Raw genomic sequence first — 18,905 nt, 5'->3', positions numbered from 1 at the left:
GCCTCTCTGAACACTGACAAATGCATAGCTGGAAACCAGTTTGTCTTACTGTGTCAGCATAATTAAAATAGATCTTACATTTATAAGAATGTGTTTATGTTTGGACTTGAATGCATATAGCACATAATCTCACTTATGTGTCCCATGTTTAGTAATTAAGTGTTTGCTATGCTATTGATGGACCTTTTCTCCATGAACTTATCTAATTCTTTTTTTTTGAGCCCAGTTACAGTTTTGGCTTCCACATCTCCAGCAACCACTTCCACAGGCTTACTGTGTGGTGTGTGCAGAAGTATTTCCTTATGTTTTAAAGATGCTGTGTATTCATTTAATTGGGCGACCCCTGGTTCTTGTGAAAGGGTAAATAACACTTTTTTTTTTCTGTCTACACCATTCATGATTTATAGACCTCTATCATGACCACTCTTAATCAGCTCTTTCCTAAAATGAATAGTCCCAGTCTTTTAAATATCTCCTTATATGGAAGCTGTTACATACCCCTAATTATTTTGGTTATCCTTCTCTGTACTTTTTTCCAATTCTCATATCTTTTTGGTGAGGTTTCCCCAAAAACAGACATGGGGATCTCAGAGTAGCCCTCATATTGCTTACTTCTGGGTTCCCAAGATGTTGACCTATTAATCTGCTCCTGCAAGGTGAAAGGAGGGGGCCCGCCCTAGTAGAATTGCCAGAGTTTACCAAGGATCTTCCCTATACCTTTCAAGGAACTCCCCAGAACAGACTAGATCTGCTCACTCCTGGGAGGACACGGATAGAGCCCTCTCCTCAAAGCACTGATACCCAGGCAATACTTTTTCCAAAACAAATATTTCCTTTATTTAGTGTAACTAGCCTTTCCTAATACAATTAATTAAAACCTAAATTTAAAAACCTAAACCGAAATCCCTTAGCACAGGTATGCAAATTAAAGTACCCAAGACCGTAATGTCATACAGTTGGAATGGCTTAACCGATCACGTTCTGCACATGGTGATCAGTCATATGCAGGACACGGACAGCAATCTTAACAAACTCTAAACTTTATACATCGTAATATAAACACACACCACAGGCACTCATCTTTATTGTCCCAAGCATACACATTCGTTACCCCTATTTCTATTCTATATCCTGTACTGTAGCTAGCATGCTTACCCTCTGGAGTTTTTATTCCCTCGGGTCTGTCCTAGGAGCCTGTTCTGCTCTGTCCCAGCAGTGTTGCTGCTGCTGTCAGCCTGCGGTTGCTTCTGATTTTCTTCTGGTTCTCCTCCTACTCCTGCCATTGACTTGGCTGACTTTTGCCTGCTTGCTCTCTGCCTCTATATACAGTTTTTGGCTGTTTGGTTTATTTTTCAGTTCAATCAAATCATTAGCCTACCTATCCTCCAATTATCTTCGGACCCTGTCTGAGTGGTCCATACTTACAGACCGATCATAACTCCTAAATCTGGCTGTCAATGAAAGCTGTTGTACAACTAGTTTTCTGTTTACTATTATGGGATGGCAACTCTTACCTGGTTTTGGACTAAGCATGCCTGTCTGCCCCTCCCAACAGTATCAACGTGACGCTTTTCCTGACCTCAGTCCACACTGTGCCCAACAGCACACTGGTCATAGGTTAAACTTCTTGAAACACATTTCACTGTTGGCTGTATGCCTATATTGTACACACACTTAAATTACCAACTTTTAAACTGTAAACCATCACCTTATTTCTTTTAATATATACTGATTTGTTAACTTATGCCTCTTAATAAGGTCTACTGTTGCCCCCCCGCATTTCTTATCAATTTAGTTACTTTTATTTCTGTACTTTCCCTGTTTTCAGTTAATGGTGGCAAAGCAATGTTCTCAGTGCTGTGCTTAAGAAACAAAATAGAGCAGCTCAAAATCCTTCATATCAATGTGGCGACCAGAACCGCACGCAGTAGTCGAGGAGTGGGCGTACCATGGATTTATATAGTGGCATTATGATATTCTTCCGTCTTATTATCTATCCGTCTCCTAATGGTCCCTAATAGTCTGTTAGCTGCTTTGACTGCAGCTGCAGACTGAGCAGGTGTTTTCAGACAACTACCATGCTGTCTCCAAGATCACTTTTTCTTGAGTGGTTAACAGCTAATTTAGACCCTATGATTTTGTACGTTTAGCTGGGATTATGTTTTCCAATGTGCATTACTATGCACTCATCAACATACTTCATCTGCCGTTTTGTTTCCCAGTCACCTAGTTTGTGAGATCTCTTTGTAACTGGTTTCAGAGGAACAGCCGTGTTAGTCTGTATTCGCAAAAAGAAAAGGAGTACTTGTGGCACCTTAGAGACTAACCAATTTATTTGAGCATGAGCTTTCGTGAGCTACAGCTCACTTCATCAGATGTTTACCGTGGAAACTGCAGCAGACTTTATATACACACAGAAATCATGAAACAATACCTCCTCCCACCCCACTGTCCTGCTGGTAATAGCTTATCTAAAGTGATCAACAGGTGGGACATTTCCAGCACAAATCCAGGTTTTCTCACCCTCCACCCCCCCACACAAATTCACTCTCCTGCTGGTGCTAGCCCATCCAAAGTGACTAAAGAGTTGTCACTTTGGATGGGCTAGCACCAGCAGGAGAGTGAATTTGTGTGGGGGGGTGGAGGGTGAGAAAACCTGGATTTGTGCTGGAAATGTCCCACCTGTTGATCACTTTAGATAAGCTATTACCAGCAGGACAGTGGGGTGGGAGGAGGTATTGTTTCATGATTTCTGTGTGTATATAAAGTCTGCTGCAGTTTCCACGGTAAACATCTGATGAAGTGAGCTGTAGCTCACGAAAGCTCATGCTCAAATAAATTGGTTAGTCTCTAAGGTGCCACAAGTACTCCTTTTCTCTTTGTAACTGTAACTCTTTGCAGTCAGCTTTGGACTTAACTATCTTGAGTAATTGGCATACACTTCTCTCTACTGGAGCTTCTTATTAGCCCATAAACTTAATTTGTCCAAATCTTTTTTTATTTGCTTTCTATTTGCTGATTCAGCTTTATCATCTAGCTGTTTACAGACAAAATTACTCTGAACTCTACTTATTTTCAGTTTGCTTTTCAGGTTTTGTGTGTGTGTGTACACTGAACTTGTATAAGCTAGTGAATATTAACACTGATCTAAGAACTGCAGAGGTTTTACATGGCACACAATTACAAGAAGTGGTGTATGATAATCAGGAAAAGATCTCAAATAAGTGATTTGATACACTATAAATAAAAAGTTGGTTTCTCTTGGTTACCAATGGACAATAACTACTTAATTGAAGATTCATTTTGCCGATTAGCATAAGACTCTTAAATTCCTCTGGTTGAACTGATTAAAAGTATCTTAGGTGATGTAGAAGACTATTTAAATCTCAGATATGAGATTAACAATTCATGCTAGTGTGTGTGTGTTCAGAGTTTTTTCTCTTCTGCTGTGTTGAATAGTTTGTCTTTGAAAGCACAGACACTGAATAGGATGAACCCTGTGATGTTTACAATGTATGTTGTCTTTACAGACTCAAATTTTCAGAAACCACAACTTATACAATAAATACAAAAGCTTTTAATACTCTATTTTTAGTCACTTGCCTAAACTGGCTGGCAAAATGGTAATCATCCCATCACAATATGGGAAAATGTCAGAAACTGTTTTTTGTTAATGTTTGAGGATTTGAGTAATTTATTAATGTAGTGAATGCCATGATATAAACTCATTATAATATCAATTTTATTAGTAATGTCTATTAAAATGCAAGTATTTAAACCTCCCTATGAAACCCCCCCAACTGTCCTCCGGCTGCTTCCAAGCACTTTAAACTTATTAAGTCTGACAACTCTTCAGTAATGGGCATAGCATTAGAACCAAGACCAGTAACAGGCGAGGAGGTATAGAGTTGCACCTAAGGTCAGTCTGGGATTGAATGGAACTATTATTTAAAAACAAAGTTCATGATGAGACGGGGCTGGGGGGGAACTGCGGAAGAGAATGCCTGCAAAACTTAGTTTGAGGAAGTGTAAATCCTTAACTGGAATTGGTTGGAACACTGAAATTAAAAATGCCAGTTCTAGCTTTACAGGAAGAATACCATGGAGCTTTTCAGCGCAGGTGTCCAGAAGCATGCCTTTTTACCCTATTTCTCCCGCAGTGCAGTTAATACCAACTTGGGGCATTGCTTTGTTACGGACTTGGAAGAGTTCCACCTACTGAATCATGATCACTGCTCCCTGCACTGTTCCTGTAAGGCTCCCTAGGAGTTCCTTTGGGTAACCTGGACCAGGCTTAATCCTTCTTAGCTTTGAGATATGACAGGAGAACATTGCTTCTTTCTGCTCCATTTTTGGTGACCTCTCAGCCATTCAAAAGTATGATGAGATCCTTTTTTAAATTTCGGAGCAACACACGTGATATATACATTCAAAGTCCTGTACAAGCATCCAGCAACATACACCTCCCGTTAATTTCAGTAACAGTTGCATGACTGAATCTCAGAGTTTGCAGTGTTGTTGTAGCCATGTCAGTCCCAGAATATTAGAGAGACAAGGTGGGTAAGATTATATCTTTTATTTGACCAACTTCTGTGGGTGAGACACACAAGTTTTTGAGCTACACAGAGCTCTTTTTCAGGTCTAGTATCACAGCTAAATGCAAGATCGAACAGATGGTTTTGCATAACTAGTTACCACCTATTCTAAGGACCATTCACAGTGAAATGGCCTGCTAACACCTCTGTATTTATAGGACAAAAAGCAGGGTTGGTGGGTTACAGGTTGTTCTAATAAGCTATAGAAAATGTACTCAATGTATAACAAAAAGAAAGATGCTCTTAAATAAGTTTATAAAAAAAAAGATGAAGCATTAGCCCTTAGTTATAGCATTCCAGTGGCCAAGTAAGGGATTAAAATCAGTGCAATCAACAAGACTACTGACATGATTACCGCAGCTGAAGTATTGTTTCAGATTAAAAAGATCTGTACTTGCTAGCTAGAAAACTGCTTTCCAAAGCTTTTAAGTAAGGAAAGCTTACGGGAAATTCTCTTCAGCTTTACTTAGAATGACTGTATACCCCAATTCTGTGAGGTTACATCATTATATAATTCTCATATGGAGTTTCAAAAAGGCTGCTGAAATAGGATTAGTGTTTACTTTACACCTATCCAAAGAATATTGGCACTGCAGAAGGGAAAAGCTTTGGGGGAAAACAGCTTCTCATGGGAATAAACTGTACCTCTAACTCTTCCTGAAGTGTTTTTGGTGTCTTTCAATCAGAGAAAACCAAGAGGGAAGTCCCAGGAATCATAAAAGTTGGGGCATATAGTGGTGTTGTGTGAACATTTTCAATGCAATATACTCTTCAATAGAGCAGTGTCATCTATATGCCAACAGGGACACTACGGATAGATTTGTCCCACTACAGGTCATGTGACGCCAATGAGATTTGTGAGTGCTGAGCACTTCTGAATATGAAGCCACTTAAATATAGATTGAAGTGCCTAACTTTCTGGGTGTAAATTGGCCCAAGCTTTTAAATAAATACACTAGTGAAAACCTACAGCTTCATTCTTCTTTCACTTTACACTGACACAGCTCTATTGACCTGAGTAATTATCTGATCTGCAGTATCATAAGTGATAACAAAGTCAGGACCAGTGTGGTGGACTGTTTAAATTGCTATTAGAAACAAATGTGTTCACGTCCCCATAAATTCCCTGAGTTTTCAAGGAGTTGCATGGGATTTAGCCATATAACTCTTTAAAGCCCTGTGGAGAAGAGCTCACTGCTGGCAGACTGCCTGCGTTGCCACCTTTTAAGATTTGAACTCTCTTTTCCCCCTGGAAGGTAACTTGGGTGTAGCCAGTAGTAGTGCTGCCCAGGGTACCGCTGCAGCAAGGTTGGGATAGGACGTGCAGAAGAGCAGAGGCAGAGATTTCCACCTTGTGTGGAAATCCCTTGCCTGCAGCATATCTTCCCCCACCCTCAGGGATGAGCCATTCATAGTGGTGGAACATTCGCCTCTTCACTGTGGGACACTCTGTAACTTTCAGCAGAAGAATCTAAAGGAAACAACTCAAAACTTGTGAAGCTTCCACTCTACTCCTTAAGTTATTCTGACACTGAGAGGAAACGGGGCCATGAGGACAGTGTAGGGCCCAATGTCTAGAAGAGCTCCATGACACTCCTAGGACTTGACTTGCCAGAGGGATGTTCTAAAGAGGTCATAGTAACTACACTGCCACCTACTCTTTTACAGTTCAAATTGTTTCAAAGATGAATGGGGTCAGTGTATAAATCTGGACTGGGCAACATGAGACAAACGGAAGAAGCTGTGATTTGAAAGGATTTTTTTTCTCTTCCATAACTTTTCCTAAAGCCCTGAGAAGTCCTAACTACATAGCTCATACATTCAGATGTCATCCTATTACAGGTGGCTGTTCTTGTTAGTCCCCCCCCCCCACACACACACACTGTGGTATTTAATCTCTCTGTACAAAAGTTCCTTCCTAGTTATGGATGGTTGCTTCACTCTTAGTGATATCTGGAACATCCCTTAAATCCTCTTCTTTCCTCACAGTAAGTCTTTGAAATGTGTTTGTTCTCTTAGCACTTTGCCCTCTGTTACTATGATGACATTTCATCAGGGAGTTTATTGAAGCAATTTTGAAAAAGAATAAGTACATACCTAAATTCAGCTGTAGGCTGCCACTATATCTTGTAGCTGTAGTACAAACCAACCTCCATACATGCATGCATATTCTTTTCATCCTTACTTTCCATCTGGAGGAACACCGAGAAATCAAGCTCATAGTTTCACAGAGCTTAAAGACAGAAGGAACTATTAGATCATCTAGTCTGAACTTCTATATATGATAAGCCATTGAGTTTCTCCCAGCTACTACTTCCTGTAGTGAGCCCAGTAAATTGTGTTTTGATTAAAGCATATTTTCTAGAAAGGCATCTGGTCTTGATTCAAAAACTTCAAGACATGGTTGTTCCAGTGTTTAATCACCCTCACTGTTTTTTTTTTAATTTTATTTAAATATATTTATAATAAAAATGTCTTATTTAAATTTGTCCGCCTTCAGCTGTCAGCCATAGGTGGTTCTTATGCCTTTCTTCACTAGATTAGAGCCCTTGAGTAGGCAGTATTTTCCCCCATGAACGTACTTCACCCTGTGATTGTCACCTCTGAATCTTCTTTTTGGTAAGCCAAACTCATGTCTCTCCCTGTAAAGCATTTTTCTCCAGCCCTCGGACCACATTTTGTGGCTCTTTTCTGTACCCTCTCCAGTTTTTCCACATCCTCTTTAAAATGTGGACACCGGAACTGTGGGCAGTATTCCCACATTAGTTTCACTGATGTATAGAGAGGTAAAATCATTTCCCTACCCCTACTCATTACTCTTGAAGAATTGCATTAGCCTTTTTTGCCATAACATCACACTAGGAGCTTGTGTTCAGTTGCTTGGCTTGTCCCCCACCATGACCCCTAAATCCTTTTTCAGAGTTGCTGCTTTCGGGGATACAATCCCCTATTCTGTGGGTAGGCCTACTTTCTTTATTAACTAGCTGCATAATTCTGCATTTTGTCTGGTAAAGTGGATCTATTCAATTGATCTGTTATCCATAAACTTTATCAACAGTGATTTTATGTTTATGTCCAGATCATTGATGAAAACGTTTAGTAGCCTCCATCCTTGTACTGATCCCTATGGAAAAGACCCATTAGGTGAAAGTTACCTATTAACTACTTTTTTGAGATCTGTCAGTTAGCCAGTTCTTAAATAATTTAATACGTGTTTTATTGATATTGTGTAGTGTTAATTTTTAATCACAATATCATGCAGTACTAAATCCAATGCCTTTTAGGAGTAAATATGCTATATCTGTGCAGTTTCCTTTATTAACCAAACTTGTAGTTTCATCAAAGAATGAAATGGGGTTTGACAGGATCTATTTGCTATAAAAAGCTAGGACAAGCACTTATAACCTCCTTTTCTTAATTTTTTTTGTTCAATTAGAAATCCATGTCTTCTAAAGATTCTCTTCTGTTTCCAAATTTGGATCACATGCGTTGATACAGTTGATACATGACCTTTACAGAGCATATTGTATCTTAAGTAAATTCTTAAGAGGTTCACTGGATTTCAGTTGCAGCCTTTAGATTTAGGGTGACTACGGCCATTACAAGTCTGGTCAGTGGTGCTGCAGGGTTAAGGCAGGCTAGTCCTTACCTGTCCTGGCACTGTGCTGCCCCCTGAAAGTGGCCAGCTCCTAGGTGCGGGAGAGGGGCGGCACAGGGCTCTGCTCACTGCCCCCACCCCGAGAAACAGCTATGTACTCCCAGTGGCCAGTTCCCGGCCAATGGGAGTTGGGGTGGGAGGGCGGTGCCTAAGGGTGAGAGCAGCATGCGGAGCCTCCTGGCTCCTCCCCCTAGGACTTGGACCTGCTGGCCACTTCCGGGGTGGGGCAAAGCGCAGTGCCGGGACAGGCAGGGAACCTGCCTTAGCCCTGCTGTGCCACTGACTGGGAGCTGCCCAAGGTAAACCCCTGCCCCAGCCCTGAGCCCTCCCTCCTGCACCCCAAACCCTTCATCCCAGGCCCCACCCCATGGAGGGGGAATGTAGTGAGCGAGGGGGAGGGGGGGTTGGGGAAGGAAAGGGGCTAGGGAGTTTGGTTTTGTGCCATTAGAAAGTTGGCAAACCTATTTAAAGTTTAAGATCAGCTTGCAGATGTTACCTATGAGAATAGGTATTAATCTTTCAGCGGTATCTAAAAAGTATTATTCTTCACAGGTTTAAAGATGTCTGAATAGAGATTTAGAGGTGAAGGAGATTTTATTGTGCTTGAAAGACAGATCAAAGCATAATTATTGTAGTAAAGTTTTATTTTGCTATTTAAAAAAAAAATCACCTGCTCAAATTTCTCTTGAGGATGAAAAGTTGAACCAAGGTTTCTACTGCCCATCTGAGACATGGAGATTAGAGTAGAGGATAGCCTGGTCACTAAGCCATCATGCTGTCCCGTAAAATGGATTACAGTGCAGAAAGATTTGAGTGTAAACTTTTAAAATGAGTGTAATGGTGGTTGTGTTGCCTAATATGGTCCTTACTCTACTGGTTCTTTGTGTGTAAAAAAACCAAAAAACAAAAAAACCCAAACTTTTGAGATGCCTAGTGTATGTAATCAAATTTGTTTGTTCATTTGTCCCCCGCCCCCTGCCCCCAGGATTGCATCTGACATTTGGAGGCTTTTTGCTCCCACCTTTCTAGCAGTTTAAGCAGCCTTGTAATTAAAGCAGTCAGTAATAAAGTCAAATATCAAACAAAACGTACTAAATATTGATCCAAAATGCTCAGTAATACCATGCTTCTAGGCTAATCCACAACAGAGAGTTTTCCTAGAACACCAGGTGTCAATGATTCACTGGCTTCCATACCTGGTGAAATATGACCTTTGTTTCTGATGGCTTCAATCTTCGTATTGCTAGGATGATCTAATGTACCTTCATTTCATGCGTATGACACAACTGATCTTATTTTCCATTACTGGTATATCCTGTTTCTGAAGATGTTTTATTAAATATTAAAGGGGTGACTAATATGCAAAAGACACATGTTCAAGTGCCAGAGAAGGGTGGTGTGTGTGTGTGTTTGTTTTCCAAACACGATTGTGACCTTTGAATTAAGAAGCTGCAAAGACTTAACAGATTAGTGACTGAAGAATAACCCAATGTCACAGCATTATGAGAAAAGATGTACCAAGGGATCAAATGGCAAAATAATTAGCCAGACGATTAAAGCGCTCTAAAAGCATATTTGTCTCTAACATGTGACTTAACCACCGGATACAGATTGTGTGTTAATGCTAATGAGAATAAAAGGAGTTATACACAACCTATAGAAAATGGAGACCTCAAGTTTCTTGGGAACACCAGACCAATAAGGAAAAAGAGGGCTAACACTTTCATGTACATGTGCAAAATGTAGGTATAGTAAAAAAAAAAAAAAAAAAAAAAAAATTCACATTATAAAAAGAGGGTGCCCAGATTTGGAAAATTGAGCTTCCTACGGGAAAACTCCAACAGGAACCATCCCTCTACTAATGATCAATCCATGAGACTCATCAGACCCTAACAGAATCTAGGAGGTTGTGAGTATGTCTGTAGCTATAACTATGGTATATGGATATACCTGGGATTGGTATATGCTGTGATAGTCATAATTTTGCTGGTAACTTTTAATGAAGTTGATACAATCACAAGAACAAGGTATTGTATCTTATGGGTTACTTCCCTATGGTTTCATGTGTCCTATGAGCTCTATCTAGAGCTAAACCAGGCAGAGGTAACTCTGTTGAACTTGAGACTGTAGCAGCTGGAGCTGAACCCACAGATGTTGTATAACAACATCTTTAAATACGAACTGCTGCAGTGGTGGCCCCAGTAGAATGGCTAGGAGCTGTTGGTAATGATTGGGCAGCAGACTTTGGCTTGGGAAAGGAGACCGAGCAAAGATCAGGAACAGGCAAGGCCAAACTATTGGAGATTGGTGCTACTAATTGTCATGTGGACCAAGTCTTAGTCCTTGGCTGATTGCACACCAAATAAACATGCTTCAGAGTGAAATCCTAGACTCATTGAATTCAATTCCCATTGACTTCAGTCAGTTCAGGATTTCACTGGATGACCTTTAAGTTTGGAGCCCAATTCTGCTCTCAGCAAAATCAGCGTATAGTTATTCTGGATTTCTACAGTGAAACTGGGGGTATAACTGGTCCTCCACTTTAAAAAATGTTGTACCAAGTAAGTTAATTTGTAAGAGACACCTCACATGAGGGGGACTTTTCTAGCTAAAGGTACGCTTTGTCACATATTTTAGAAGAGCTGCTCTTAAATAGGTGATGTAGAAAATTTGATATGGTGGAAGGAAGATGTTCTGGGCCGAGGTGTTCGAAACACCGCAGGCCGGCAGAGGTACTCTGAGAAAACAAGACCCACACAGCTAAGCAGCGAGTTATTGGCTTTATTGAAGGTTAGCGACACACCCGCAATGGGGACTCCCAGCGTTGATGTCACGGAGGCGGAGAACCCAGCACACCAGAGCTTTGCCTGGGACGGAGTCCGACAAAGGGGTACACAGCGAGCCCTAATAAGCAGTACACAAAATCAGCTCATGTGTATATATAATAAGGTACTTCCCAACAGGGGCTTTCCGCTACCTGGCACAGGGCCCTGCAGGGCAGATAGAACCGGCCGAAACGGGTTAGAGGTGGTCCTCCATGTCCTACAGTGACCAGGTGGCCTCGAGAAAGCGGAAGTTCCCTAGCTAGGCCGTAACAAAGTCTTCCGCAGTCCCTTACAGAAGACCTGTTAATTATGAGCCTAGTGCAGGTTCCTCTCGCTTGAATTCTTTTCTTGCACTGGAGAATATTTAATAGGCACTATTTTAAAGCTTCTAGAACATTTTTCTTTTCCTTATGAAAATTAAAAGGGACACTGGTAGGTAGCTTAGACCAAAAAGATTTTGATTTTTATAAAACCTACTAGTAGAAATGTAGTTTGAATATAAATTTTTAAAAAATGAATGAATTATGTTAGGGTTTTTTACATTTAAACATTCTTGGAGCACTGTGAAAGTACTGGAAACTGGGAAATTCATTATTGAAACTGAGAAAAATGCCAAGAATTAAAAGAACAAAACACATGGTGGAAAAATAAATTTGACTTTAAGAATTCTTAAGGTCATGTGGAAAGAGCATGGGCTTTAATTTCTACAATGGGTGTAATAATATATCTCTGAGAGGTTGTATTGTTTGTAAAGTGCTCAGAATATTCTTGGAAGGTGTCAGGGTTCCCTCCCCACTCTGTACTCTAGGGTACAGATTTGGGGACCCGCATGAAAGAATCCCTAAGATTATTTCTACCAGTTTAGGTAAAAACTTCCCCAAGGCACAAATTCGTTGCCCTTGGAGGGTACACTGCCACCACTAAGTGATTTAACAAAGCATCAGGGAAAGGACCACTTGGAGTTCCTATTCCCCCAAAATATTCACCCACGCCTTTCACCCCATTTCCTAGGGAGGCTTAAGAATAATATCCTAATCAATTGGTTACAAAGTGATCACAGACCTAAACCCCTGGGTCTTAGGACAATAGAGAAATCAGTCAGGTTCTTAAAAAAGGATTTTATTTAAAAAAAAGGTAAAAACCACCTCTGTAAAATCAGGATGGAAAATAACTTTACAGTGTAACAAAAGATTCAAAAACACAGCAGAACTTCCTCTAGGCTTAGTTTCAAAGTTACAAAAAACAGGAATAAACCTCCCTCCAGCAAAGGAAAAATTCACAAGCAGAACAAAAGATAATCTAACACGCCTTGCCTGGCTTTTACTCTCAATTTGTAATATGAGAGACTTTTAGGATGGTTTATAGGAGAAAGAGTTTTCTGACCTGATGCTTCTCTGCTTCCCAAGAGAACGCAGGAAAACAAACCCCCTTCCCCCCCCTGATTTGAAAGTATCTTCTTTCCCCATTGGTCCTTTTGGTCCGGTGCCAGCCAGGTTATTTGAGCTTCTTAACCCCTTACAGGTAAGGAGGAATTCTAGGCTACCCTTAGCTGTATGGTTATGACAGAAGGATTCAGAGAATTGTTATGCATAATCTGTAAAGTGTTCAGTAATTTGATTTGTATAGGCAGTAATTTTTGGAGGAGCTAAAGTTGTTTTAAAGTCCACATTTTATCCTCTGTTACACAAGCGTACTTCCCACTGAAGTCAAATTCTCAGCCGTCCTAAAGCTTTGTTAATGAAATGCCATGACTTTTCCTTACACATTTTAGGAATATTCTGTACCACTCCAAATTATTCTCTATCCTACATAATGCTTTTTTCATAGGATGCTGTTATGGCTAGATGAAAATTCTCTAGACAAGCCATCTTTATCTTTTCAGGTTTGAAATATATGCCTTATTAAAAACAATCCAAATAGCAAGGCTTCCTGCTCTCTGTCTTCTGGTGAGGACATAAATAATGCTTTTGCAGTCGTATATCACCTTACAGAGTTTTTCAAACCGTAAATCAGTCACTTTTTCCTCAGTATAGTTTAGGATGTGAGCTGACCTCTTCAATGGAAGTTTAGAGAGAGTCTGTTGTAATTTTTTTTTCTCCTCCCCCCCCCCTTTATTTTTCATAGATATTAGGAACAGTGTGGTCAAATCAATACATCTAAACAGCTTTTATTCCAGTCTATCAAATGTAATTAAAATAACTTTTTTGTTTTCTTGATAAGAGAAATGAAGTCTATGTAATAAACAAAAAATCCCATCAAGTCATGCTGGAAAATACTGTAATTTCTATAAAATACAATGCACAGGAAAGCAACTAATACATTGAGAATAGTATGATGGAAAGCGCAGTTATTCTTTTGCATCACAGAATGTTGACAGTAGAGTTAAGTTCTATGAAAATCCCTTTCTTCCAAAGCCAAGCTGTAAGCAGTGAATGGAGGTGCTGAATACTAGGTTCTGGCTGGAAAACAAGAACTACATTTTGTGAAAAATATTGAATTTTTTAACATTTATTTTTGTTATAAGGCAGAACAAAACCAAGACCTTTGCCAAATTTTTCACACAAAAAAGTGAAAGATGTCAAGGCACACCCTCTTTAGAAGAGCTCGAAGCCTGGTGGGTGCCTGGGCATCCACCTGGAATGTGAGAGACTTGCTCTGCAGGAGTTTTATTGAAAAAGTCCCGACCAACTCTGCTGAATACCCTTTGTCGCCTCACAGTACTGGATAATCGTCTGACTATTTTTCCTACCTTTTAGCCATTCAAAAGCTGTATTTTTAAAGCTTCTAAACAGATTCCACTAACGTAGACTTCGTAAACACTTTTTTGTTTATGCCTTTTCAGTGCCTGGTATGTGAAGTGTGTGGGTGGAATTGTATGTCACCACAAGGAAACTTCTCTTCAGTCTGAGGCAACTGGCTGGCATGAGTCAATCACTCCGTGTACATGTCAGAGAACTGGGCAAACTAATGTCAGTGTCGCTTCCTGGCCAATTCAGGACACAATTAGTAATCCTCATTATCAAGTAAACAGTGCTAGGCTCAGGGGCGGCTCTACCAATTTTGCTGCCCCTGGAACAGTGGGGGAGCTGCCGCTGAATTGCTGCCGCGGGACACAGACAACCACCTATTCTCAATGCCGCCCCAAGCCGGCCCTGGCTAGGCTACTCTGAAAGCAAGATCTCTCAACATCTGACTGACAGGCTGGTTCTGATCTCGTTACACACACAAGGGTGATTCCACTGAACTCAGTGCAGACAACTAGTATAAAAGTGGCATAAATGAAATCAGAATCTGGTTCAGACTCCAAACACTGTTACTAGCATTGTTTGGAGTTAGCCTGTCATCCTTCCTGTTAACTATTGGCACTGTTCCCCTTATAAAATTGATAATGCTTGTAAAAATAGCATAAGAAGTAAATTTATAAAAGGAAACTTGCAAAAATCCATTCATTTAAGGATCATATATGATGTGCCCAAAGGAGTAAGGAGAAGGTAAACATTTCTTGAAAAACTGGGAGCCACAATGTAGAACTTTGTCCCACATTCAGTTGTTTGTGACACATTAATAATAAATCCCTGCTGGAGCCTTTGAGACAGTTTTAGAAGACCACTAAGTGGTTCTTTTAATATGTGGCTTATTTGGCAGTTTCATTTTCATATCTTGTTATGATACCCTATGGGAGATAAAATAGAAAATGTTTTAAACAAACAAAGGTTTTATTTGGTTAATAAAGCCACTTGCCCCATTTTTCCCTAACACAGCTCTAATGGAATTCCATAAGTGACTTGATACTAATAGGATAATGCAAACTCAGATGGTTTTTTTCCATAGCTCAAAGTTTTATAATAGTTTGAAAACTTTGGGGGAGCCCGGTGAGGGGGTGGAACATTTTTGATCATAAAACCTGTTGACCGCATGTCGAGCTTTGGAATTCTCAGTGTTAATAATGACCTTTAAACAAACTAACTTTGCTCTTAATTTTGGAGTGCCATGTTTTCTGTTCTGTTTAGCCTGTAAGTGGTTATACACTTCACCGATGTGTGGTGTGGTGCTTTTCCAAAGAAGGGAAAATTCTTTATGGTTACGTTGTTATACTTGTCATGCTCCAAATTTAATCTTTCACTAGTTTTCTCCTAACTCCCTAGCCTAAATTAAAAAGGGAAAGCAGACTTCCCATTTTCCAGGGCAGGTTGGGTGAACTCCCCACCCCACCCCCATTCTTCCCACCCCTCAGAGGGCTGAGCACAAGGTCCATGTCCCAGTTATGGCCTTTTTTGAGTGGTTGATGGGCTTCTGCAGCCCTTTCTATGGGAGTGAAATTCACCCAATACGAACGGCTACACTGGTTTTCTTTTTAAATGAAACATTGTCACATTGCAGAGAGTTAAAGCACAGTGTGAAAATTCTGATATAGAATCAAAAATCTGATATAGCCAGAGAGAGAACAGACCCACTTATTAAATCTAGATTTGAAGCTTGGTTCCCCCAAAGTTTTGGGGAGTAGTTGGATCTGGGGGTTTGGTTTGCTTCTATTTCTGACCTTTCTTTGCTTTCAGAAGATGAGCCTGTAGCTCAGGGTGTGTTTTGGGGTTAGTGAAGCTTGCAGAATCTATTGGGTGTGTACTGATGGAGGCCCCACTAAATAAATGCTTATGGGAAGAAAATAAGGAAGTTACACCTTGCTGAGTGGGTGGCAGGATCCAGAAGAACCTAGACCTGGATAGTGGGTGCTATAAATATAGATCTCTCTAGATATTTAACTTTGATGGAAGCAATAATTATTTGGAAAACTTAGTTTTGATTCTAAATTAGAATAGTTCTCGAGACAACTTAATGGAACTATATCAATTTGCTGATGGCTAGATACATTGGGGGGAGGGGGGAGAGATAGTGATGGGCTGTATAGTGAACAATTTGATGTCAATGTTAATAGTCAAATTAGATCAAACCTAGCACATTGTGTTAAATCAAACAAAGCTGCTTCTTCCAGTATATTTATTGCAATTCTGGTATCCCATGTTTATGAAGGATGAATTCAAACTGGAACAAGTGCAGAGAAGTGGAACTAGGATGATGAGAGAAGTGGAGAAACTTACCTTATGAGAGGAGACTTGGGGAGCGTGGCTTGGTTAGTCTAACCAAATGAAGGGTGAGGGGAGAGAGAGTGAGAGAGCAATCATAAATCATGAAAGGGTTAAAGAGCAGGGAGGGAGAGGAGTTATTTACTCACCAGTGTTGGACCAAGAACAAATGAATATAAAGTGTCCATTTACAAATTGAGACTTGAAAGTAAATGAAAGTGTCTAACCATCAGAGGGGTGAAGTTCTGGAACAGCTTCCTGATGGGAGCAATGGGGGCAAAAAAACTAACTGGCTTCAAGATTAAGCTTGATAAATTTTATTACTCCTGAGGGTACTCTACACCAAAAAATTAAATTCTACACGCAATATTTTTAAGTTATGCAAATTTTATTTGTCAAATCAATGTGCACACTCCAGCATGGCATTGGGGAGCACAGGCCACTAGCTGCACAGAGGTGGGGGATTACTGTGCAGTTCCCCCCTGCCCCCCGGGATATGGACTTGGCGGGGAGACAGCACCCAACCCTGACAAAGCACAAGGACTGGGCGTGACCCAGAAACATCCCCCAGCCCTGCCCCTCTATGCCAGCTGTACCGGGTGTGGGCAGGCAGGCTCAGCAAGGCAGGATCCAAGTGTGGAGGAGCTTAGTGTGGGGGGGATCCAGGTGTGGGTTGAGAGGATTGTGTGGGGAGCAATCTGGATGCGGGCAACTTAGTGAGGGATCTGGGTATGGGGGGGAATCTGGATATACAGGGGCTTGTTAGAGGGTTCTGGGGCTGAGTTTGGACCGGGGAAGGGCTGCCAATCTCCCGGCTGCATCAGGTTAGGGTCCGGGCTAGGTTGAGGCTGGGAGAGAGGTACCTCTCTCCCAGCTGCGTCAAGTCCCAGCCAAGTGGGTTCTCTGACCGCCTGCGTGGCATTGAACAGGAAACTTAGGTCCAGATGGTGGGTGAGTGGAGCTCAGTGGGGTGGGAATCCAGGTGCAGCTGCTTGGGGCTCAGTAAGGTGGGGATCCGGCTACAGGTGGCTCATTGGGGTGGTCCAGGTGCAGGGCGAGTGTGGCTTATCAGGAGGGAGGTTTCTGGGTGCTGGGGGGGCTGAGGCTTGACTGGAGGGTCTGGGTATGAGGGGGGTCTGGATGCACAGTGGTTGGGTGGATGGGAGAGCAGATCCCTGTACAGTAATCGCTCCCCCTGCAGCTGAGGAGTGATGGGGAGACGGGGGTTGCAGAGCTTCCTACATCTAGGGGAAAAATTTGTGGTGGGGTCTGACACAGTCCTGGATACTGTGCCGGGGAAGAGGAAAACCTGTCCTCCCCAGCCCAGCCAGGCCTAGCAGCTGAGCTAACCCAAGCTGGGTCTTCCTCAGTCCCGTCCCCTGCCCCACAGTGATTTACCTCTCTGCCGGGTGCCCTGGGCACCTGAAACATACTGCAGGGGAGGGTCATCTGACCGTTCTTGTGGCTTCTATTTGCTTTCTCATCAAAAAGTCTTTTTGCTTCACTGCAAAAAAAAAAAAAAAGAAATTTGCAGGGGACATTAATTCTCCACATGTACAGTGGCACAGAATTCCCTCTGGAGTAATTTTATGGAGGGGATGATATGATGAGATTACTTACAATGGCATGTTGCCCATCTATGACTGCTAGTAGCAAATATTTCCAATGGCTGGAGATGGGACACTAGATGGGGAGGACTCTGAGTTACTACAGTGAATTATTTCCCAGGTGTGTATCTGGTGGGTCTCGCCAGACACACACCTGGGAAATAATAGAGTGAACAATTGATATCCGAGTTAACATTCAAATTAGATCAAACCTAGCACACAGTGAGGTAAATGAAGAGAAGTTACTAACATAGGCATTAGAACACTGGATAATCATTTTAAGTCAGAAATAGCCTTTTTCAAGATTGCTTATACCCTGCCCCATCATTGCTTAAACAGCCTTGGAAAAAAGTAGCCCTTGGCTGAAACGTTGATCCCTTTATAGGAATGATTATGCAAGAAGTAAAATTAAGTGAGAATTTAACTGCTCAGTCCTGGAATGTACTTTGCACATAGCATGACCTTGTGCTGAATGAATTCAGCGAGGCACAGGGAACTAGGATTGAGCCAACTCCTTTTTTGTAGAAAACTTTTTGGAAGAAATATCTTTTTGCTGAAAGATTCCCTGCAAACCCTCAGCCAAAGGCAACATTTTTACAGGCAAGTTCTCAAACCTTGAAAATTTTAAGCTTGAGTACTGACTTATGGAATTATTGACATAGATTTATTCAGCTAAAGATAGGGCCCTATGAAATCCGTGTTAATAAAAACACGGATGGAATTGCAGAATCAAAACAATAACACAGAATCCAGCACTACACACACAAAGTAAAGATGTCTCCCTGGCTGTGGCCCTGGGGCCGGAGGAGATGGAGTTTTTTTTTTAAATGGGGAAAAAAACAAAATCAGAAAATAATAAATCTGAAAATCCATAGTAAGAAAAGGGATTTTGTAGGTACCTATAGCTGCAATACTTGTTATAATGGAAAATATTAGTGATATCAATGATGCAATAAAGTTTCTAATACTAGTCCTAATTATATTGTTCCAAGTAGTGCAATGTTCCCCTTAGCAATCCTTCTAGTTGTCTTAGTTTTATATCACATGGCCTCCATATAATTTTAGCACCTGCTGAATTTCACTGCTCAGTGCTTTGGAAGATCAGGTATGTGTGCTGAACAACCTACTCAGAGCAAATA

General features: G+C 41.1%; 1 protein-coding gene across 10 annotated transcripts in view; it reads left to right on the top strand.

The window, feature by feature from the left end:
- The window catches only part of DLG2 (discs large MAGUK scaffold protein 2), a 1,468,504-nt gene that overhangs the window by 633,498 nt on the left and 816,101 nt on the right, over positions 1 to 18,905 (top strand). The gene's annotated exons all lie outside the window — the stretch shown is intronic.

This window comes from Lepidochelys kempii, chromosome 1 (genome assembly GCF_965140285.1).
Source record: "Lepidochelys kempii isolate rLepKem1 chromosome 1, rLepKem1.hap1, whole genome shotgun sequence".
NCBI lineage: Eukaryota > Metazoa > Chordata > Testudines > Cheloniidae > Lepidochelys > Lepidochelys kempii.
The sequence above is the reverse complement of the archived record's forward strand: the minus strand, read 5'-3'. Positions and strand labels throughout refer to the sequence as shown.